The sequence below is a fragment of the Vulpes vulpes genome, chromosome 4 (genome assembly GCF_048418805.1).
Source record: "Vulpes vulpes isolate BD-2025 chromosome 4, VulVul3, whole genome shotgun sequence".
NCBI classification, from domain to species: Eukaryota; Metazoa; Chordata; class Mammalia; order Carnivora; family Canidae; genus Vulpes; species Vulpes vulpes.
The window spans coordinates 97,801,050-97,821,711 of NC_132783.1; the positions used below are offsets into that span (position 1 = coordinate 97,801,050).

A 20,662-nucleotide genomic window follows, 5' to 3' on the forward strand; every position below is an offset into this window, starting at 1 on the left:
CTACATGGAGCCTGCTTCTCCCTCCTCCTGTGTCTCTGTCTCTGTCTCTGTCTCTCTGTCTCTCTGTCTCTCTCTCTCTCTGTCTATCATAAATAAATGTCTTTAAAAATAAATAAATAAATAAATAAATAAATAAATAAATAAATAAATAAATAAATCCAATCAAAGCATTTTCAAAATATCACTTGCCAGACTGGTTCAAACTGGAAGCACATATCTGTTTCCAACTCTACAGGTCCAGACTCAAGTCCAGTCTCAGGTGCAGTCACTTAAACGGGAAGGAAACTCTCAAGGGCATGCTTTAGGCTACAGGCATTATCATGGATCTTTCCCTTTCTATGACTTATTTCATCCTCACAAAACCCTCTGAAGGATGACATTAATCCCATCTGATACAAGAGGACGTCGGAACTCAGAGAGGTTAAGGAACCTGCACAGGGTAATACAGCTATCAAGCAATTTATATGGACAAGCCTTGGATTAAACATAACCACATGTGAGCTCCTGTTTTTCCATGGTGGTCTCACTTTTATAAGTGTGTCAGTTGGGCTGTTTCAGATTGCAGAGGGCAGAGAAATGCTCACGTTCTCTCTGGACTTGGGAAAGAATTGTAAGAATCCAGAGGAAGTGAAGACGTCCAGAAAGCAAATACAACACAGTAACCAGACTCCAGCTTCTTGTGGAGTGTAACAATGACCTGTCCTTTCAGAGGAGGCAGTGTGGCTCCTGACTCTAGTGATACTGCCCCTCTCAACACAGCCTTCCTCTTTCTCTCTTTCTCTCTCCCTCTGTCTTCTGCTCTACTTGCCTCTGCTTTCCACCTCATGGTTCCATCTCTCTGTTGCCACCATGGCCCTACATGGTTGGTATACGTGTTTCATTTTTTCAAAGGACAGGTTGGTAGAAGGCCTTCCAATCTAATCTAGGGTAGCCAGGCACCACATGAGAGGCCACTGTCATGTGTCCGGCCAATCCTTGGTCCAATCATGTGTGACCAGGGTAGTGAAGTCACATGACACAGACATGGTTAATTACACAGATGATACCATTTTCTTCAGAAAGGAGGAGTGGCTGTGGCAGGCCTTTTGTGTCTCCAAGGCTTCCATATTAGCATCCTGTGGCTGCCATTGCAAAGGATCACAAATTGGATGGCTTCAATACAACAGACATTTATTCTCCCACACAATACAGGGGAGGCTGGGAGTCTGAGATAAAGGTGTCATCAGGACTGTGCTTCCCACAAAGACATCAGAGGAGATTCCTTTCTTGCCTTTTCCAGCTTCTGGTGGCCCCAGGCATCCCTCCCACCTCTTCCTCTGTCTTCACATGGTCTTCTTCTCCCCATGTTTCTCTATGTCCTTTCCTCTTATTATAAGGACACCAGTCATTGGATTCAAGGCCCACCCTAAATCCGGGATAATTTCATCTCAAGATCCTCAACTAATTACATCTGCAAAGACCTAATTTCCTGATAAAGTCACCTTCTGGATTTCCAGGCATATATAATTTTGGGGGGTACACTATTTAAACCATTACAGCTTCTCTTCAGTACATTGTAGTATCACACAACACCCCTAAAGTGTACCATGGGCTCTGAGATAGCAGGTCATGCCTTTGTTACTTCTTTTGGATGTGCCCTAACATGTGCCATGTACTAACGGACTGCCTACTGACTTACTGGTTCAAGAATATACTTGAAAAAAATTCTGAAAAAAATTCTGAAAAATCAACATTTTATTCAAGTCCCTCCCTGTTGCATGTTGCTGTGCACATCTGTGGCATCCTGCATTCATCGTGGCTGCCTGGTGGCACATTTCTGAGCCACCTATACCACAGGGCACCATTCACAGCAATGTGGATCTGCAACTTTGCCTGTCTTCTGAGTAGAGGTCTGACACCCTAGCTTCTCCACCCTGGAATAGACCTAGTCCAATCTCTGCCATCTAGCCCTGCCTTCTAGTGTGTTCTGGCCCAAGAGCCAACAGGGTCCAAAGTCCATGCCGAGGCTCTCTTCATGTTCCTTCTCAGTTGCATGAGGATGAAGATGAGTCCTGTTCCAGTTTGGCCTTGTTCACTAAATGTCCTCTGGTGGGAAAACAAACCAAACCAAACCCCAGAACTCTGGTTTGGTTCTTAGTGATATAAAAACTATTTGGATTTGGTTCGAGGTTGAGCAAACTGGTGCAGTTTGTTCTGGTTTTTGGTTCATAGTTCAAGCCAAGTCGCTGATCCAGACAAAAAGAATGTCCCTGGAATGCCTCTTTCAACTAGAGCTCAACAGCTGAAAGGGCTGGGTGTCCAGACAGAGGCCGCCTGCTCAGCAGACACTCAGGGACTTCCCTGCTCCAAACACGGGCCTCTGAGGTCCTGGGGATGGGGCCTGACAGCACATCTGACCCAGGTCTCCAGGGGCCAGCCTGGAAGGTCACACTACCTTCCACAGGCTGGGAGCAGAATGCCATCGCCCCAAGGCCCAGGCAGCTGAGCGTGCCTTCAACCCGAAGGACTGGGGACAAAGCGGGGGCAGCCTGGTGGTGGGTGTCGCTCTGTAAATCTGTTATGGTTTCCACATAAGCACAGCTCTGGTGATCTCAGTCAAGGAGGGGAGGGGAGCATCAGAGAACCCAAATATGGCTCTGGGAGGGGGGGAAGAGGGAGTGGTAGGTACTGGAGGAGCCAACCAGAGGCACTCAAATTTGAGCTGTTTTTAGCCTGGTAGTCCTTATCTGAGGCCTGCAGGTCTGAGAGGCTCACAAAGGAATAGGGCTGCCTGCCTTTGGCAGGCGGAATTCAGAGCACAGTTTCAAGGGGGCTACACTGCAGTTTCCATCCCCAGCCAGGAAGCTGGGCAGAGCCAAGGGCAAGGCATGAGGAGTGCTCATCCTCGGGGAGCAACTGCATGGGACAGAGCAGCTGGGGGCACTGGGGACACCTGGCAGTGAATCATCGATCAAGAATTTTGAAAGGAAAGCACATATTTCCAACTCTAGTCTCCCTCCCACGCTGACCACACATCAAAGGGGTCCTCGGATGCAAGGAACTAGTCAGCTGGGTTGATCGGCCCTGCATGCTGGAAGCCCAAGGGCTGGGACCAAGAGGCACATCCCTGAGGGACTGCCCCAATTCTGCAATGTGGGAAGAGACACACCTCTGGCCACCGCGCAGGGAGTTGACAGACACTGTCAAGGGAAACAGAGGAAAGTTCTGAGAAGATCTCTAATTCCAAACGCCTCAGTTTCTCAGGATTATTTTTCCTATCCTTACCCTTTAAACAATCAACCAAAGGGCAACCTTATCAAAAGCCCGTCGGGTGTTCCCCGACTTAGCTCGAAGCCATTTTCACTCTTTCCTGGCTACATGGACAGCAAACGCCGCCTGAGACACAATCCAGAAATATTTCCTAGTGCTGGCTGCCCTGACAGGATTAGACCACTAGCACATGTGATTTCAGCTGGGTGTGCTTTGTGTTAAACTATGCTTGCTGCATGCTGGATTCAATTATAGGTTTCCCTACACTTACATCTTCATTAGTTCTACATTGTCGAGTAGATGGAATGTGCTGTCAGCTTTAAAAAAAAAAAAAAAGTGTTATTTTTTTTTTTCAGGGATTCAACACTGTCCGGTCCTATTAAAAAAAGAAAGGAAAAGAAAATCTTGGCTCAAGCATACATTGCTAATGGGCATGGAATTGATTCACGAGTCTCCAACTATAGTTGTATAAAAGTAATTACTGCAACCTCGAGTAATTGCTTCCATATTCAATATCCACAGAAGGCTGCACATGTTTTACATATATATATATATATATATATACACATATATGTGTGTATATATATATATATTGAATTGGGAAAGAATAAAATATAAATTAAAAAAAAAAAGATCAGAGAACATTTAAACCACTCACATACGTGCCCCTAAAAAAAATCTTTAGCTGCGATAAAATTCCTGACAGAAACAAACAAAGCAGAGCCAGCAGAGCAGAGCCCTGAAGACCCCAGCCCCCCAAAGCTGGAGAGCAGGTAGTCTGGGCATGGGGAGTCATGAGGAGCAAGGTCTATGGAAGCCTTGAAGGCCCATTCCACAGCCAGCAACCATCAGCATGCAGCGGCTGCCTCCTGCTTAGCCACACAGCCTACCCCAAAGCCCTGGTGAGGCCTTTGCCTGCCCCCACCCCGCATCCTAGTCTATGGAGCTTTATGTCCTACGTGTGGCTCTGGGAACCACAGTCCCCACTATGGCCCCCAAGTGGGTCTCACAGAGCTGGATTGGTATTGGCATAACAGGGCACCACCTGGGGTAGGACAGAGCATTCCTATACAGCTCCAGAAACCACTTCAGGGAGGAAAGGGATCCATGAGCAAAGTCTGCAGACCTGAAGGAACCTTTCTGAGCAAAGAGAGAAACATTCACAGATGGAACCTCAGGAAGGGAGTTAAAGGCAGGCCTTCCTGGTGATGTGGGGATGATGCAATTGATTTCGTGGATCTAAACATAAGACTTGACATTGCTCTCCGTTACATTTCATGCTTGGTTGGAGCTTGAGATTTCTTAGAGCTTTCTTTCTGTCATCTATAGAATTGCCTTTCTATCCTGGCTTTGTTTCAGCTGCAAATGTGATAAACCAACCTCACTCACATATCTCTGTTGAGACCACTAAGGACAATGCTGGACACAGAAAGACCTCTTGCCCACTTATCAAGAAGGGTTGTTCAACCAGGTGCATGCAAATCTATCTGCTCTGCCTTCTATTACACAGTTCCCTATCTTATGTATAAGGATAATACCCAATTTGGGGGTTGAGAGGAAGTAACACCTTGGCAATCAGTTGCTAATGGTGTCTTCTTGTCTGGGTTCATAAAGAGCTAGGAACGGTGGTGTGGTGAAGTGACCTGGTGGAGCATGCATGCAATGCTGTGGGTCCTGGCCCAGGCTACTGTTGTAGATCCCACATCACAGCTGGAGAGACTCCTGGCTTCCCTTCAGTGTTATCTCTGGCCAGCCTCTGTGGATCCTCAGCCTGGCAAGAGAGGCCCATTTAAAAAATCCTGGCAACTAAGTGGGACCTGTCACACACCGCCTTTGATTTTGGGGTCTTGATTGAAGTTCAGACCACGAAATTTTTTGTTGGGCTCTCTTTGTCCTCCTTCTCACCTTGGACTTGGTTCATCAAAGTCTGTCTTCCAGAAGGGTGTCAGGGCCCAACAGTCCTCAGAGGCATTTTGTTGATATACAAATCGATAAGGAGTAGCAGGAGAAGCAGGAGAATCTCCTCCATCAGGAGGTTCAGCCCAAGGACAGGAGACATTTTTAAATAAGAGAGTGAAAAAATTAACTGTTTGAAACAAATAGCTGGAAATCCAGTTAACACACAAACAAGGTGCATTTGGTCACTTGAAAAAAAAAAAACAAACAAAAGCAAAAAACAGTGTAAGCTTTGGGATGCTCCGGAGGCAAAAAAAAAGGCTTAAAATCAGAAAAGTAGAATCCCCGTGGAGTGATCAAGCTACCCCATGTTCCCATTTTACAAACTAACTGCAGTTATGATCAGAAAAGGGTTTTGCTGCCAATTTGAAAATATATAGACCAGCAGAACTATAAGAATGAATTTCAGCTCCTTATGCTGCTGGCTGAGGGCCAGCTGCCCATTTGGAATATAAACAGAAGGTATGACAAGAGAAATATCCACCATCAATGCTCTATAGGAGGGTGAAAGGACTGTCCAAAGATAAATTCTTCCAGAGTTCTGGCCTTGGTTTCTGTAAAATGCTAGAGGCCTTGGGCCGTTTTGTGGATTTGGCTAAATAATAATGCAGGTGGGAGCACTGTCAGCAGAGGGAAGAGGAAAGAAAGAAGAGATAGAAGATGTTGCCTCTTCACCCACATACCAACCCATGGAAAAAGGCAGAGTCAGAATAATTTTCTTCATTCAAAAAATATTTACTGTTCTGAACAGTGTTCTAAGTGCCTAGGTTATTACATCAGTGAATAAAGCAGGTGAAAAATGTCTGATCAAACTATGTCCACAGCTTTATAATCCCTAGACAGTTGAGCTACCCAAGCCAATAAATTCCTGTAGCATTTCAGCCGGTTTGAGCTGAGATTTTTGTTGCTTTCAAAGCAAAGTTTCCTAATTGCTACTGTCATCCTCTAGACGTGGTGACACCTGACCAAACCCTGAGTCTGGTCACATTTCACTCCACGTTCAAATTAAAGAAGGACACTAAAACAAAATGCTCATGTCTCTGTCTGAAAAATCAGCCACCTCTGGGTGGCACACAGCTCTTATAAATAACCAGGAAGCAGATTCAGGCTGGAAAAGGAATTTTAACAATTTCAAAAAATATATATATAAAAGGGAAGAATTCCACAGGAAATTGAAGGGGAATTTGGGAGATAGAATGTAGCAAGCTTTATTGTACTATGGCCAGAACAAGCTTCTCCTTATTAAAGGGGAAAGCCTGAGTGTCCCGGAGTATTAAGACCTTCCCAGAGTCTCTCGCTGGTGGTACATTTAAAGAGTGGCATTTCTGGGTACAGTTTATATATGTCAATAAGCATTTTTTGTTCACTTTGTGTCCCCTGAATTAGCTCACTTGGTAAAGACAACGCTCCCAACTTCCAGGATCTCCAAGTGTGTCTTTGTTTTGTTTTGTTTTTTGCTTTTTTACAAAGCCAGCATTTTGTTCTCTACTTTGTAAACTTCATGAAATAAACCCCAGTGGTCTTGAAGTCTAATGGGATATGCCCCCCTAACTGAGGATCAGGGCTAAGGATGGTGACACAAATGTTCTCTGAAAGATTTGTAAAAGCAACACACATACTCCTTTCCTTTTCCTAGAAAGTAATCGAGCAGCCTTTCAATAAGCCCTTCCCGGGCTGTAAATTGCCATGGACCTTCTGCTATTTCTGTCTCACCAGCACCTGCTCTTCCATCTTCTGTTAACACCAACCAATCTTCCTTGGGGATCCAACTTTCCTTCACTCTCAAGCCTGGTGGTTCAGTTAGGTCTAATCCCTGTCATGGCTGTGGGGCAGGAGAATGGGTGACCCAGACCCACAATCAGAGCATCACACCCTCCTGGTCATTTGTTAATTGACTTAAGAATGGTCATATGGCTCAAACCAGGCCAATGGGAATCAGCCCAACTACTTATGTCAAATTTTTGGGGAAAAACACTGTTCCTTCCCACTGAAGCTGCTTGGCTGACAGATTGCAAGTCCAGAAGGCCTCAGTGCTAATGGGAAGATAGCAGAACTGAGAGATAGGGAAAGATGGAGTCTTGATGACACATTTGAAACCCTGGATCCAACTATGCCTGAAGGTAGCATCTATCTATGGGATCTTTAAGAAATTTGAGTCAAAATTTTTCCTTTTTTTTTCCCTTTTGTTTAAACCAATTATATTTCTGTCATATTCAACCAATCCTGGCTAATTTGTAAGTAAAGGCTGCCTATATTCCCTACCTAATCTATCTCTGGACATAGCACATTCAACCATGACAGTTTAGGGAAAAAAAGCTTAGGCCCTACCGTCGACTCTTTCCAAATGTCACTTATCTTTAAAAGGATGCAATGTTCACAATGCTGACCCCCCCCTTCCATTCTCTCCACTCACTATGAACTCCATCTGTTCTCAGAGCTGTGACTACAGATCCCATCCACCTCCATTAACCCCATGGAGCTTTAAATCTGGTGTAATCACTGTGGCCCAAGATTTTTTTTTAGAGGAACCCAAACTCCAGTTGCTATACATAATGTTCTTGTGATGGCAGATGAGAAAGCAAGAACTGAGTCCTGATAACATTACCTGAGGCTTTAGATTAATGTTCAGCTTGGCTTCAGATTACTTACGAAGTGCTCAGAAAAAGAAACAGCTCTAGCCCCATGGAAAGACAAGCAATGGGCGTCTGTCACAAGTGTTTTCGAACTCTTCCCAGACAGCTCCCTGGATCCTGCTGTACTTCCTGAATGCTTTTCACAAAACCTCATGATCACACTTCTATATTCTTTTCTGGAAAGGCCATTGAAGACCACATTACCCAACACCAGGTAAGTGCATGACAAAGGTCAAGTGGTGGGTGGCTACATGAGGCCCTCAAACCACGTGGTGCTCACAAGCACACAGAAAAAGGCTAGCCTCAACTCTGAAACTATCCATCACCTTCCAGAGAGAGAGCTGTGAGCCAGGCTTCTACTGAAGCTCAAAGTGGATCAGCAACCTTCTGCTCTGAGAGGGTGAGCAGTAGGTTGAAAATGGCCCTAAGTATCTAGGCCCAAAGATGTCCCTGTCCTAATTCCTAGAACCTGCAATTATGACCTTAGAACAAGGGGCCCTGCATATGTGATGAAGTTCAAGACCTTGAGATAGGGAGGTGACCCTGTATTATCCCAGTGGGCCCAGTATAGTCACAAGGCTCCTTACAAGACAGGTAAAAAGGGAGTCAGAGTCTAAGAAGTAGGCCATGTGATGACAGACCAGAGGCTGGGGTGATGTGCTTTGAAGTTGGAGCAAGTGCCCAGCAGCCAAGGAATGTAGGTGGCTTCTAAGGACTCCAGAAGGCCCATAACTTGACTGATTTCTGACTTCCAATCTCCAGAACTATAAAAATCAATGAATCAATCAATCAATCTGTGCTGTTCTAAGCCACTACCTGTGTGGTACCAGGAACCTAATTCAGGTTAACTGTGTCCACATGCCAGCAGCAGCTCCCTGCACTTAGCCCAAGCTGGGCTCTGGTTCTAATGGCTGGGAAGTTGCTGCAAGTACATGACAGTGCTTCCATCTCACAGCTCCCAAGACATCCTGACCCTTCCCCTCTTCCAGATGGGACCCCTGAGCTCAGGCTCAGAGTTCTGGTGATCAGAGAAAGACGACTGGAGCCTCTGAGGAGCAGGGGGGTTAATATTCCTCCACCAGTCACCAACTCAGCTCTAACTGGATGGGATGTGGCATCTCCAACTGGCACTTCCTCCACAGAAGCACTGTATAGAGAAAAGGTGGCTGATACTTCACAGACGTACAGCAAAGATGTGTTGACCGAATGAAGGAAAGCTATGTATACTACTTTCCTGGGGCCAATGGAACAAATTACCACAAACTTAGTATCTTAAAAAAAAAAAAAAAAAAAAAAAAACGAAAGAAAGAAATTCATTCTCTTACAATTCCAAAAGGCCAAGAGCCTAACTATCTCACTGGCTAAAGTCAAGATGTCGGCAGGGCTGGGTCCTTTTGGAACTACTGAGGGGAGCATAAAATACAAAAACTATGGGATCCCTGGGTGGCGCAGTGGTTTGGCACCTGCCTTTGGCCCAGGGCGCGATCCTGGAGACCCGGGATTGAGTCCCACGTCAGGCTCCAGGTGCATAGAGGTGCATAGCATAGGTCCTGCTTCTCCCTCTGCCTATGTCTCTGCCTCTCTCTCTCTCTCTCTCTCTCTCTCTGTGTGTGTGTGTGTGTGACTATCATAAATAAATTAAAAAATTAAAAATTAAAAAAAATAAAAAAATAAAATACAAAAACTAGAGTATGTGGTTATTGCAAAATCAATGACAGTAACTGCAAGTTGCATAAAATCCAACAAAGAGAAGAATTTGTTTTCAATGGGGAGTTCTCGCTGGGAGAAGTCAAGCTAGTTTCTTGGGGCCTGTCTGTCCAGTTTTAATACTGCATTGGTCAGAACTCCAGTAATCTCCATTCAAGGTAATACACTCATGTGTCCCCTTTCCTCTACTGGATCCTTAGCTGGGACTTACTAAGTTCTAACTGTGCATTCCTGCATGGGAGCCAGGTAGGAGCACTGTAGGCAGTCCTCACTGGCTTTTACCCAACCTAGAAAGTAGCCAAATGCCCAGAGCTGCCCTCTCCTCCCACTGTCTGGCCTTATGACCAAAAGAAAAGAATGTTCCCTGTCCCCACAGACCAAACAAAGGCACAGGAAAATGGTGGCCCTGGGGCATGGCCGGTAATATGCCAGCAGACTGCTCTCTGTCAAGACGGTCTCATGGGCATAAACTCCAACATAAAACCTCAAGATACAATTCCTCTTTCTCTCTAAATTAACATCAGCACTAGAAGAAAGATCCTGGTTTGTCATCATCCTCATAGAGCCAACCATTTATGGAACACTTATACGTGCCACTCTGTAGTGAGGCGAAGAAATTTAGCCAAGTTCATTTACTCAATTCAATCCTTACATTCTTTCCAACAACTGTTGTTCATACATATAGTTGCCACCTCCACTGATGATGGGATATTTCCTCAAAACTACTAACTGGTAAGGGATTTTTTTTGGCTGGTTTTGTTTTTTCCCTGCTATTTCACATTACCCCAGGATAATTACCCCATTCATGCAGCAGCCAGGGTGTTCTGTATCCTGTATCCCAAGGAAGAGAAGGAAGATATGATACACAACGGGAAATCTTTTCCTGCCTTGAGTTTCAAAAGTATAGTGCTTTCACAGACTGTAAAATGCCTATTTGCAAAGGCAACATGATATATTTAGCAGAAGTTGTGATTAGGAACCATCATACCCAGGTCAAGTTTCCCCAGACTCGGGGGAGCAATGGAGGTGAAGCAAGGGATGAGAGGGGATCCTGTCTCCTGCCCCTGAATGTGGCCCAAAGACAGGGAAAGAATGACAGAGGCCCCACAAAGTTTGTCCCAAACCTCAGGCATTGATGTGTCAAACACCATGTGTTTTTGCTGTCACCTTTCACCTATAGCAGCAGTTACTTGCTTTTTCTCCATAAAGCAACTTTTAAAATAATGCTTCAGTTAAGCATTGGACTCCTGATCTCATGTCAGGTCTTGATCTCAGGGTTGTGAGTTCAAATAGGGTCCACGTTGCATGGAGCCTACTTAAAAAAAAATAATAATAATAAAGTAACTTTTTAAAACCTAGCTTCCTCCTAAGCAATAATATTCTTAAAATCAGAGACTTGTGCTAGTTACATTTTTCTAGTACTCATGAAAAAAAATACATAACCATTAACATTTAAAGAAAATGCTTGTGTAAAACTTAAATGCTTGCCCCACTTAGGGAAATGCTGTATTACTGTCATTGCTCCCAGGCTGAAGTCCTAGGGAATAGGACACATAATCAAGAGGGAGCAGGCTTGCAATGCCCTGGGCAGTGACCCGGAAATTACAGGCCAGGGTGGGATAAGTGCTGAAAATGCCAGGAAGACCAAAACTGACAACCTTAGATACAGCCACAGCATTCACCCAAAGCTTTATAAGACTACCAGTGTGTGACTAGCTGGGAAGTAAATGCCTTCTGAATATTCCTTGGTATCTACATGTGTTTACTGCCATGAGAACACCCTGACCTTTGATTCTCATAGATAGCAAATGACCTGAATTGCAGCTCCCTTCTGGAAAATAATAAGGACGTGCCCCATGAGCTATTTAGTCTTTGCTCTGTCTACAAACCCACATGCCCACAGGGGCCAGGCAGACAGTGACTCAAGTGGGCCTGTGTCAGCAAAACCACAATGCAAGCAGGATGAGAAATGGCCACTGCTGCTTGGGCTCAGGAAGTTGGAGACAAGAGGGAATGGTGGGGACTGTGGAGGATTAGGAAGCAAGCATCAGAGGCCTCAGAGCCCGCCAGCTGCTTCATGTCTACCCAGAGACCTGCTCCAACCAGATGTTCAGATTGTGTAAGGTAAGCTAGAAAAACATGTTGTTATGTACATTCACTCGATTTTAAATGTTGAAAATCCAAGTTAAAAGAATGAAACTCTTAGCAAATATCATGTGGACCAAATTTGGCCCAGGAGAATCCAGTTGTAGCCTCCGTGTTTGAATTACATGATCAGCAAATTATGTCATTATGTCCGTAACCCCCGCACAAGTTTAACACTGTACCCAAATCAAACTTTCCAGCAAGTTACGATGACACATATTTAGCAATACACATGGCCACTATTTCACAGCCTGGAAATTCAGGCTAGCGTGGTAACTGATGTCTACAATTATTTATCTATCTCGGGGCTACAGAGTCAGCATCCCTGGGTTTGGCTGGACAAGGCCAGGCTGCAGCAGAGGGGCCCAGGACATGGCTCCAGGCGTCCTTGACCCAGGATGGCAGGGGAGAGGGAGGAGGATAGAGGAGGGGTCTGCATCCTTTGCTGGATGTCAAGAGATCACACTGGATGGGAATCGGATGGGACAATGATTATTTCTCCTTTCTGAAGAGGAAAGGAGCCTAGGCCTCCAGCTTCCAAATGGGGAAAACAGAATAGTCATTCGGCCACTGTTAATTAATTAACTGTTCAGTGAAGAAGTGTGGGAATACACAACTAAAATAGAAATGACATTTTCAGAGATTAATGTCTACAAACAGTACACTTAAGATGTGTGCATTTTAGGGATCCCTGGGTGGCGCAGCGGTTTGGCGCCTGCCTTTGGCCCAGGGCGCGATCTTGGAGACCCGGGATCGAATCCCACATCAGGCTCCCGGTGCATGGAGCCTGCTTTTCCCTCTGCCTGTGTCTCTGCCTCTCTCTCTCTCTTTCTGTGACTATCATAAATAAATTTAAAAAAATTTTTTTAAAAAAAGATGTGTGCATTTTATTGTGTGTTCAGAAAAAAAACTATAAGCAAAGAGTGAACTCTAATAATACATACATGCTGAAGTATACTGTGGGTGTGTATTAATGGCTGCAACTTACTTTGAAATGCACCCCCAAATTTACAGACAGATAGATGTAGAGGGGAAGGGCTGGATGGAGAGAAACATGATAAAGCCATGCACAGCAAAATACTAATGCATGTAATTTTTTTAACTTTAAAAAATTAAAATAAAAAATTATTAATTTAATAAATACAAATTAATTTTAAAAAATATTAATGCATGTAGACTCTGAGTGGCAGGTAGGTGAGCACTCCCTTTAAAATTTCTTCAATTTTTCTGCATTGTTTGAAAGCTTTTTATAAGAAAATGTTAGAAAAGTAGATGCCTTTAAAACAATTTTAATGACAATATAGTTATGATATTAAGCAAAAAGAAAAACAACCAAACTCTATGATTTCAATTCTATAAAGGCTCCTTTGCTACCATGATGAGATGGAAGGCATTTTAGAAAAGACTCCCTTTTGAAAAAAAAAAAAAGAAAAAGAAAAAACCCAAATCTCTGCTGAAATATCGTCATTGGAGACTTTTTCGTCTGCACCTTGAAGGCTTCTAGCTTTCCAGAATCCTCTTTTATGTGCAGATGTCTTGAAAGAAAATAACCCTCAAGTTATTATCAACATGCATCTGAGAGGGAGAGAAACTGGCAACCAGCTGAGAGTAAAATAGAATTGAGAAGTAACAAGAGATGAAAAGCGACCACTAAGGAGATGGGAGGAAACGGGGTTGGGTGAGGACAGAGCCCTGTGCAGAGCATGATCTCCTATTGGCTGCACCAGAACATTTGCCGTATTATGCCATATGAGAAGGGAAACTGAGGCAGAAAGGTGGAAAGAGACCTGCCTCAGGCCACAGAATGCTCCACAAAAGTTAGGAGCAGTATTTTCGCCATCTCTACCCAGGTTCTGCTTTACCCAATGCACCCACACTGGGGAACAGGCGGTCAGAAGCCAGGAGCAGGTGTGCACAGCTGGATGAGCAAACACCCCAAGAACTCCAGGTGTGGGCTTCCTCAAGGGCATTCATTTTACCCCCACTGCTTCCAGGTGGGCACACAGCTCTGTCCATGCTCTCGAGGGAAGGCATTTCTGCCCCCAGGTGTGAGGGAAGGAAAGACCAAAGTGATGCATATCTCATCGGTGTCCCCGCACCACCAGTCCTAAGGCAAATCACATTCACCTGTCATGCTCCTGATGTAGAAACCCCATGGGTGGGGCGGACAACCATTTTCTGATCAGGTGCAACCATTCAGTGAGACAACTAGGGCCCCTCCATGTGACCCAGTGAAGCCGCTCTGACAACAAGGCATCCTAGAGGCTGCAATTCCTGAAAATATTCATCAAATGGTTTCTTAACTTGGACTGTCACCCAAGCGTAGAATTACTCAGAATCTCTTTGCCCATTAAACTGTCCTTTTTTTCTTTATAAAATCTGACTGTTCTTCCCAAAATGTTTTGACTGGAAATTTTTGAAATGTCTTGAATATATTTATGTGCAGTTCTTTGAAACAAGGGGGATTTGCCCTGTTCAACACTGCAAGGTGTAGCGCAGGTCCAGAGTCCAATAGCCAGAAGCCATCAAGCTAGAATTACAGTAACAGCTATCCTGAGGCCAGAGACACAAAGCAAGTGTGTCACTCACCTCTGACCAATGCAAGTGGCTTCCCGAGACTGGGTCCAACCCAAGAAAAGAAAACACTGAGGAGAAGTGAAATGAACTGCATCTTAGGACAACAAAGAGATACCAGATGAACGTTCAGTTATTCCATTGATAAATGCTTCCTGAGCATCTACTAAGGACAGAGGTGCAACCAGAGAGCCACAGAAGGTGTGTGGAGCCACAGCCATGCTGTGTGGTAGAGACCATGACCAAATGGGGGCTGGGAAGCTCAGGCATGTGGCAGAAGGTCAACTCGGGCTGCCATTATCGACCAGAACAGACACCCTTTGCAGTCCAGTTCATAAGCCTTCTTTCCCAGGTTTTGGGACTCCACAGTGGCTACATGGCAGTTCCTGGAAAAGGCGGAATTCAGGACACTGATGACACAAGAAGCTGGGTGGGGAGTGGGGGAACAGCAGATACAGGGTTCTTGGGCCTTCCCTATTGCTCACCGGAGGTTATCACCTGCCCTGAGAAACTCTCTGCTGTATAACCACTCCAAGACACTGAGCAAACACCACTTTTGGTTCTTCCCAAGAACCCTGCCATTTTGCAAGCTGCATGGATGCTCTTATAAAACATGTCCCCAAATTTCTTGATTATGAAATCAAAAAAGATTGGCCCCTCTTCTCCACAGAGCAGGGAGGAAGTCAGTTTGCAAGAGGTGGTTCCACTCAGCCCTGCCTGTCTTCTACCTAAGACATAAGCTGTGATTCTCCAGAGTCCAGAAAGGATGTATCTGGACTTCTCGGAACAGAGCAAGTTCCCTGGCTTCTTGAACTTAATGAGGAGTGAGACACTTAGCTTTGATCTCTGCCCCAAGCCATGGACGATCAAAATACTCTGGATTTGTACTTACGTAGGTAGCTCCATTTTTAGGCAAAATTGCACACAGCAACTAAACCAGTGTTGGCACCTCCCAGGTGTAGCATCGTCAGCTGCCCACACCCAGCCTCCTAAGTCTGTGCCTTGGCTCGTCAGCCCCAAAGCAGGACATTAAAGACTTACTGAGCTACATCTTTAATAATATTTAAAAAAATGTTTAAGAACCACCATAAAAATCCATTGGATGGCATTTTTTTCCACTTTGGCAAAACTAGAGTCATAGTCTATGTTATTACAAACTCAACCACAGGAGAAGAAAGTCAGCCAGTCACAATTTAGAAAATCACATTCCAATAGCACTAGAAGGGTATATTAGCTGAGCAGAGATGTGTCCAGTCACATCTGTCTTTTTCCACAGACGCTGCTCCCCCAGGCCACTATTGAGCAACCTGTCCCCTTTCCAAGTAGCCTCTGTATGCTGAATACTGACCTGAAGTGATTCTGTTGTCTCAAACCTACAGGCAGAGAGGCCTTGGATTTGAGAAGCTCCAGAGACAGACCCCTTGATCTTCCACCCCTCTGCCAATTCAGAGATTCATAGGAGGTAATATTAACTCTAAAGGTCTTTCATAAATGTAAGCTGCTCCTGGGAGAGGTAATGCATTAAACCACACAGCCATTCACATTTTAGTATGAAGTAGACTGATAAGAGCTGCCATTTATTAAGCATCTACTCTGGGCCTCACACTGAAGCATGCAGAGTCACTGAATCAGACTTTGAAGGAATTAAACATTACAAAATTTTGATGTGGGGAAAGTTTAGACAGGTCTGATTAGCAAGGGATTAGGATGAAGATGGAGGGTATATGAACAAGACTGATACTACAAAGAGAGAAGGAAGGCCAAGAGGGGCAGTAATAAACCCTCATGAGGAACTCAAGATAGTCTTCACAGATATGACATTTCCATGAATTTTTGAAGGACGTGGAGTAGTTCAACAAACAGCCAAGGTGACAAGGGAATTCTTAGAAGAGGAAACAACATGGGAAAGATCCCAGTGTATAAAATGACACCATGTATATATCAGTCTAAGTGCCAGAAGGAATACTCAACATGAAGGGTTTAGTAAACAGATTACTGACAAAGGTGTGGCAAGATATAGGGAATCCACAAGAGATAGTACAGGACTCCAAGGACTGTAGTACCCCAGGACTCAAAAGGATGAAGGCAGGCAGCAGTTACCTGAACACAGAAAGAGAAAAGTATATACAGCAGGCCACCTTGAGAGGATCTAAGACTTCTAAGGCACATAGCCAGCCTGAGATGACCCCACAGAACAGGAGTCAAGGAAATCAATACCTCTACTTCTCTCCCTTCCTCTTCAGATCTCCTATGCGGCGCCCCATCCACCAAGGCCAACGGGAAGCCAGAGGGCAAGGCAGGGGAGCCTAGGTGATGTATCCCAAGGAGTCCAATTACAGGGGCTTAGAACTGGGCAGAGCAGAGTAGAGAAAGGATCTGAGGTAGGGACAACTGGAAAGTATCCAAGAGTGTGTGAAATGTGGCTGGAACAGGGAGTATGGGTGGAGGTGAGGAGGGACAAGGGATAGGGAGCAGGGATGTGACACAAAGGAGCCCATTGGTTAGGCTAAGGGTGAGTGGAAACCATTGCTCTGCAGTGGTCATACAGACACTGGCCTAAGCTGGCCTTCGCAGAGGGCCCTGGGAACAGGCGTCCATCAAATGACACCTGACAGCCAATAACTCGTGAGCTATGCCTTCCCAAGCCTCCCAAGCTGTGCTCTGGAAGCCCACCCCAAGCTGTGCTCTGGAAACTGGTGCTGTTTCCTGGAGCTCCTACTGCTGCAGACAAGAGCCTGGGAAAGCAGAGGGGTGATGTCTGCCAGTGGCTACTGAAGGGCACACAACCTGGAACATCTTGAACCAATTAAAACCTGTCTATCTCTTTTATTTATATTCCAGTCCACCTTTCCCCCCTTCCTCACGTGGAAAGAGAGTCCTGTGATGAAGAGCTCTGCAGGAACAGGTTTCCCAGCAAAACGAAAAGTGTCTGTCTGTCTACCCCCAGGGACAGCTCCAGGCGGCCAGCCAGGAAGCCAAGTCAGTCCTGCCCTGTAAGGCCTCAGAAAAAAAAAAAAGACAAGCGCCAGTCCCCTCTCATCTGGGAAACATTAAAAGCAATCTCTGAAGTGATTCATTAAAAGTCCTTCAGTGGCAGAAGACCATCACCCAGATGTGAAAATAAACACAGAGGGACTTTCCAGCATCAGAACCATTTCAAGTCTTTAAACAAATGCACAGCTATTTCAGAGAAAGGAAGAGTCTTTTGACTGTCTTTCCAAGCCCACAAAATCCAAGTCAGCCTCTCTCCATCCAGCAGGCCAGGCAAATTCCCATGATGCCAAACTCTAAAAACTGAAAGCACTCACTTGACTCTCTGGGGCCCTTCCCACTTGAACTTCTCAGCAGCTTCCAAGCCAAGGCCAGTCACCCACACTTACCAAGCTTCTGATGACGCAGCCTTCAACTCAGCCTTAGGAAAGGACCAGAAATTGAAGTAGAAGCAACTCTGGAGGGAAAAAAAAAACAGAAAATAAATGGAGTGAGAATCAATATTAAGCAAAACACAATATACGCTGACAAAAACAGAGTAAAAATGGAAGAAGATGTGAGCAGATTTGGGTACAGATCACATATGCTCATGTCCAGTGTCTGGCAGAGTGGATGGCACATGGTAGGCATTTGATAAACATGTCAGGAAGGAAGGAAGGAAGGAAGGAAGGAAGGAAGGAAGGAAAGGAAAGGAAAGGAAAGGAAAGGAAAGGAAAGGAAAGGAAAGGAAAGGAAAGGAAAGGAAAGGAAAGGAAAGGAAAGGAAAGGAAAGGAAAGGAAAGGAAAGGAAAGGAAAGGAAAGGAAAGGAAAGGAAAGGAAAGGAAAGGAAAGGAAAGGAAAGGAAAGGAAAGGAAAGGAAAGGAAAGGAAAGGAAAAGAGAGGGAGGTTTTCTATCCATGAGAAACTTGTCCAGGAATCCAGGAGTTACTGAAGCACCTGCTTTACTTGGAGAAACCCAACAGAAACACACCTTACCCTTACTTCCTACCCATTCTGTAAGGACAGAAAGAGGTAAGTTCCTTGAAGTGAAATTCAAATCCTTCCCATCAGACAATATCAAACTGCAGCAACACACCTAGGATTTCTCTTTTTGTTATTATTGTGGTAAAATACACATAACACAAATTTACCATCATAATTATTTTTAAGTGTATGTGTGGTTCAGTGGCATTAAGCACACTGTTGTGCCACCATCACCACCATCTGTCTCTGTAACTCTTTTCATCTTGAAAAACTGAAACTCTATACTTATTAATCAATAGTTCCCCCATTTCCTCCCCATTGGGCCCTGGAAACCATCATTCCACTTTCTATCTCTGTGAATTTGACATGTAAGTAGAATCACACAGTATTTGTCCTTTTGTGTCTGGCTTATTTCACTCAGCATCATGTCCTCTGGATCTACCCATGCTGTAGCAGGTGTCAGAATGTCCTTTCTTGCTAAGGATGAGTAACATTCCACTGTATGTATGTACTAAATTTTCCTTATGCATTCATGATGTTACAGTCATAATAAGCACAATAAAGACATACAGACATGTCATGATGGACACTTGCATTGCTTCCACCTTTTGGCTATTGTGAAAAATGTTGCTATGAACATAGGTTTCCAAATAGCTCTTGGGAGTCCATGCTTTCTATTCTTTTGGGTATATACCACTGGGATTTCTTTCAAGCAATAAAATTTCCCCTGAAAGGTGGAGGTGGGTAGAGGAAAACCCAGCATTCTCTGAGATTGAGCAAATGATAGAACTGTCAAATGATTAGAAAATATGGCAATTATGAACTCACATACATTTAGCCTTCTAACAAGACACTCTGTACAGATAGTTTTGAACCTTGGGGAGCCCTCTCTCCAACACAACCAACTGCACTTTCCCAGTATAAAGGGCAGGGTTTGGAAACCTAAGAGATCCAGGTTCAAATTTCAGGAGAAGCCCTTATTAGTGAAGACTATTGAGAAAATACACAAGGTGCTGGCATATTGTAAGCACTCAAAACACTGTGTTTCCTCCTTTCTAAGATCCCAACCCCTTTTTCTCAATTTCACATTTCTATGATCACATTTCTAAATTCAGGGTGTACATTATCAGACACCAGCTTCATCATTACCTGTGAATTGAACGAACTCAGGCAAACTGCCCTGAAGAGATCATAGAATTTTTTCAAGAAGAGGGTGGGGTAAAGAATCCCAACTTGAGAATGCCTAGCACTCAGAGCTGGCATATTCACCTGCCAAAGATCCCCATTTACCTCAGATGAAAGAAGGATTTCCAAAGAGTAAGTCCTTAGCTCAGCACTATGTACCAAAACTGTTAATAATATGGCTGAGGAACAGACCCAACAGTGAAGCAAAAGGTTGAGGGTGAAGGTTCTGGAATTAGTAGTCCTGGGTGTGGCTTTCAGAAAGTCAGTTCACTTCAAGCCTCAGCTTCCTCACCTGTAAGATGGAAGCTGTACTACTCCTGCCCCCCAGGATGGCTGTGAGGAGATGAGATGGATAGTGCTGTGCTGTGCTGGGCAAAGAGCCCACACCCAGTCAGCTGCAGGACCAGCTGAGGTGAGCCAGGTCTCCTCTCACCTCCATCCTCAGGCATGTCTTCAGGAAAGGGGATTCAATGGAAAGCTTGCACCTTGCTCTGCCTCTTCTCCACACTATACCATCAGGACCCTCCACATTTTCCTTCATCTCCTTCACAGCCTTGATCATAAAGTTTAGGAGAAATAAAATGAAGCTCATCCATCCACTTATCCATCTATCCATCCAGCCGCACACTCATCCAACATTTATTGAAGGCCTGCCCTCTGCTGAGCCTGACATAGGTGTTGGGAACCAAAGGATGAAAGGAACAGACCTCTTCCCCACAGGAAGTCACAGTGGCATTGAGGAGCAAGAGAAGTAATGGGCAGAATAGCAGACACTTACATAGGGCAATGTGGTAGCCATGGCTGCAGGTCCCCTGGCATAATCCATTCCATTCTCCTCACACCCCAGGAAATAGTACTGCTCTGATCCTGTTTTACAGGTATGGAAATAGCACAGGACAGTAATGTGCCCAAGGTCACAAAGCTGTTAAGTTTACCTCTAAACTGTTGGAACCTAACCCTTATGGGAGTCCTGGGGCAGAGGTCAGGGGTCAGACTCAAGGGCATGAAGGAGAGTGTCCAAAAGCTCCCCCAAATCAGTAGGCCACCAACTGCTGGAGAGCTTCCACACCCTAAAGGTTGACAAGTATAGATCATACTCTAGGGTGCAGTCCCTCACAGTTACCAGGTGCTGTTCTCACATGTCAGTTCCCTTAACCTTCAAGAGAGCCCTGTAGGGGCACCTGGGTGGCTCGGTGGCTGAGTGTCTGCCTTTGGCTCAGTTCGTGATCCCAGGGTCCTGAGATTGACTCCCACATCA

The 20,662-nt window shown here is 44.8% G+C and overlaps 1 long non-coding RNA gene across 1 annotated transcript in view; it reads right to left on the bottom strand.

Moving 5' to 3' along the window:
- The window catches only part of LOC140598643 (uncharacterized), an 82,939-nt gene extending 65,226 nt beyond the window's left edge, over positions 1-17,713 (bottom strand). The window contains exon 1 of the long non-coding RNA XR_012001174.1: positions 17,645-17,713. This is a non-coding gene — a long non-coding RNA (uncharacterized lncRNA). The remainder of the gene's footprint in view (positions 1-17,644) is intronic.
- Positions 17,714-20,662: the final 2,949 nt, after the last annotated feature.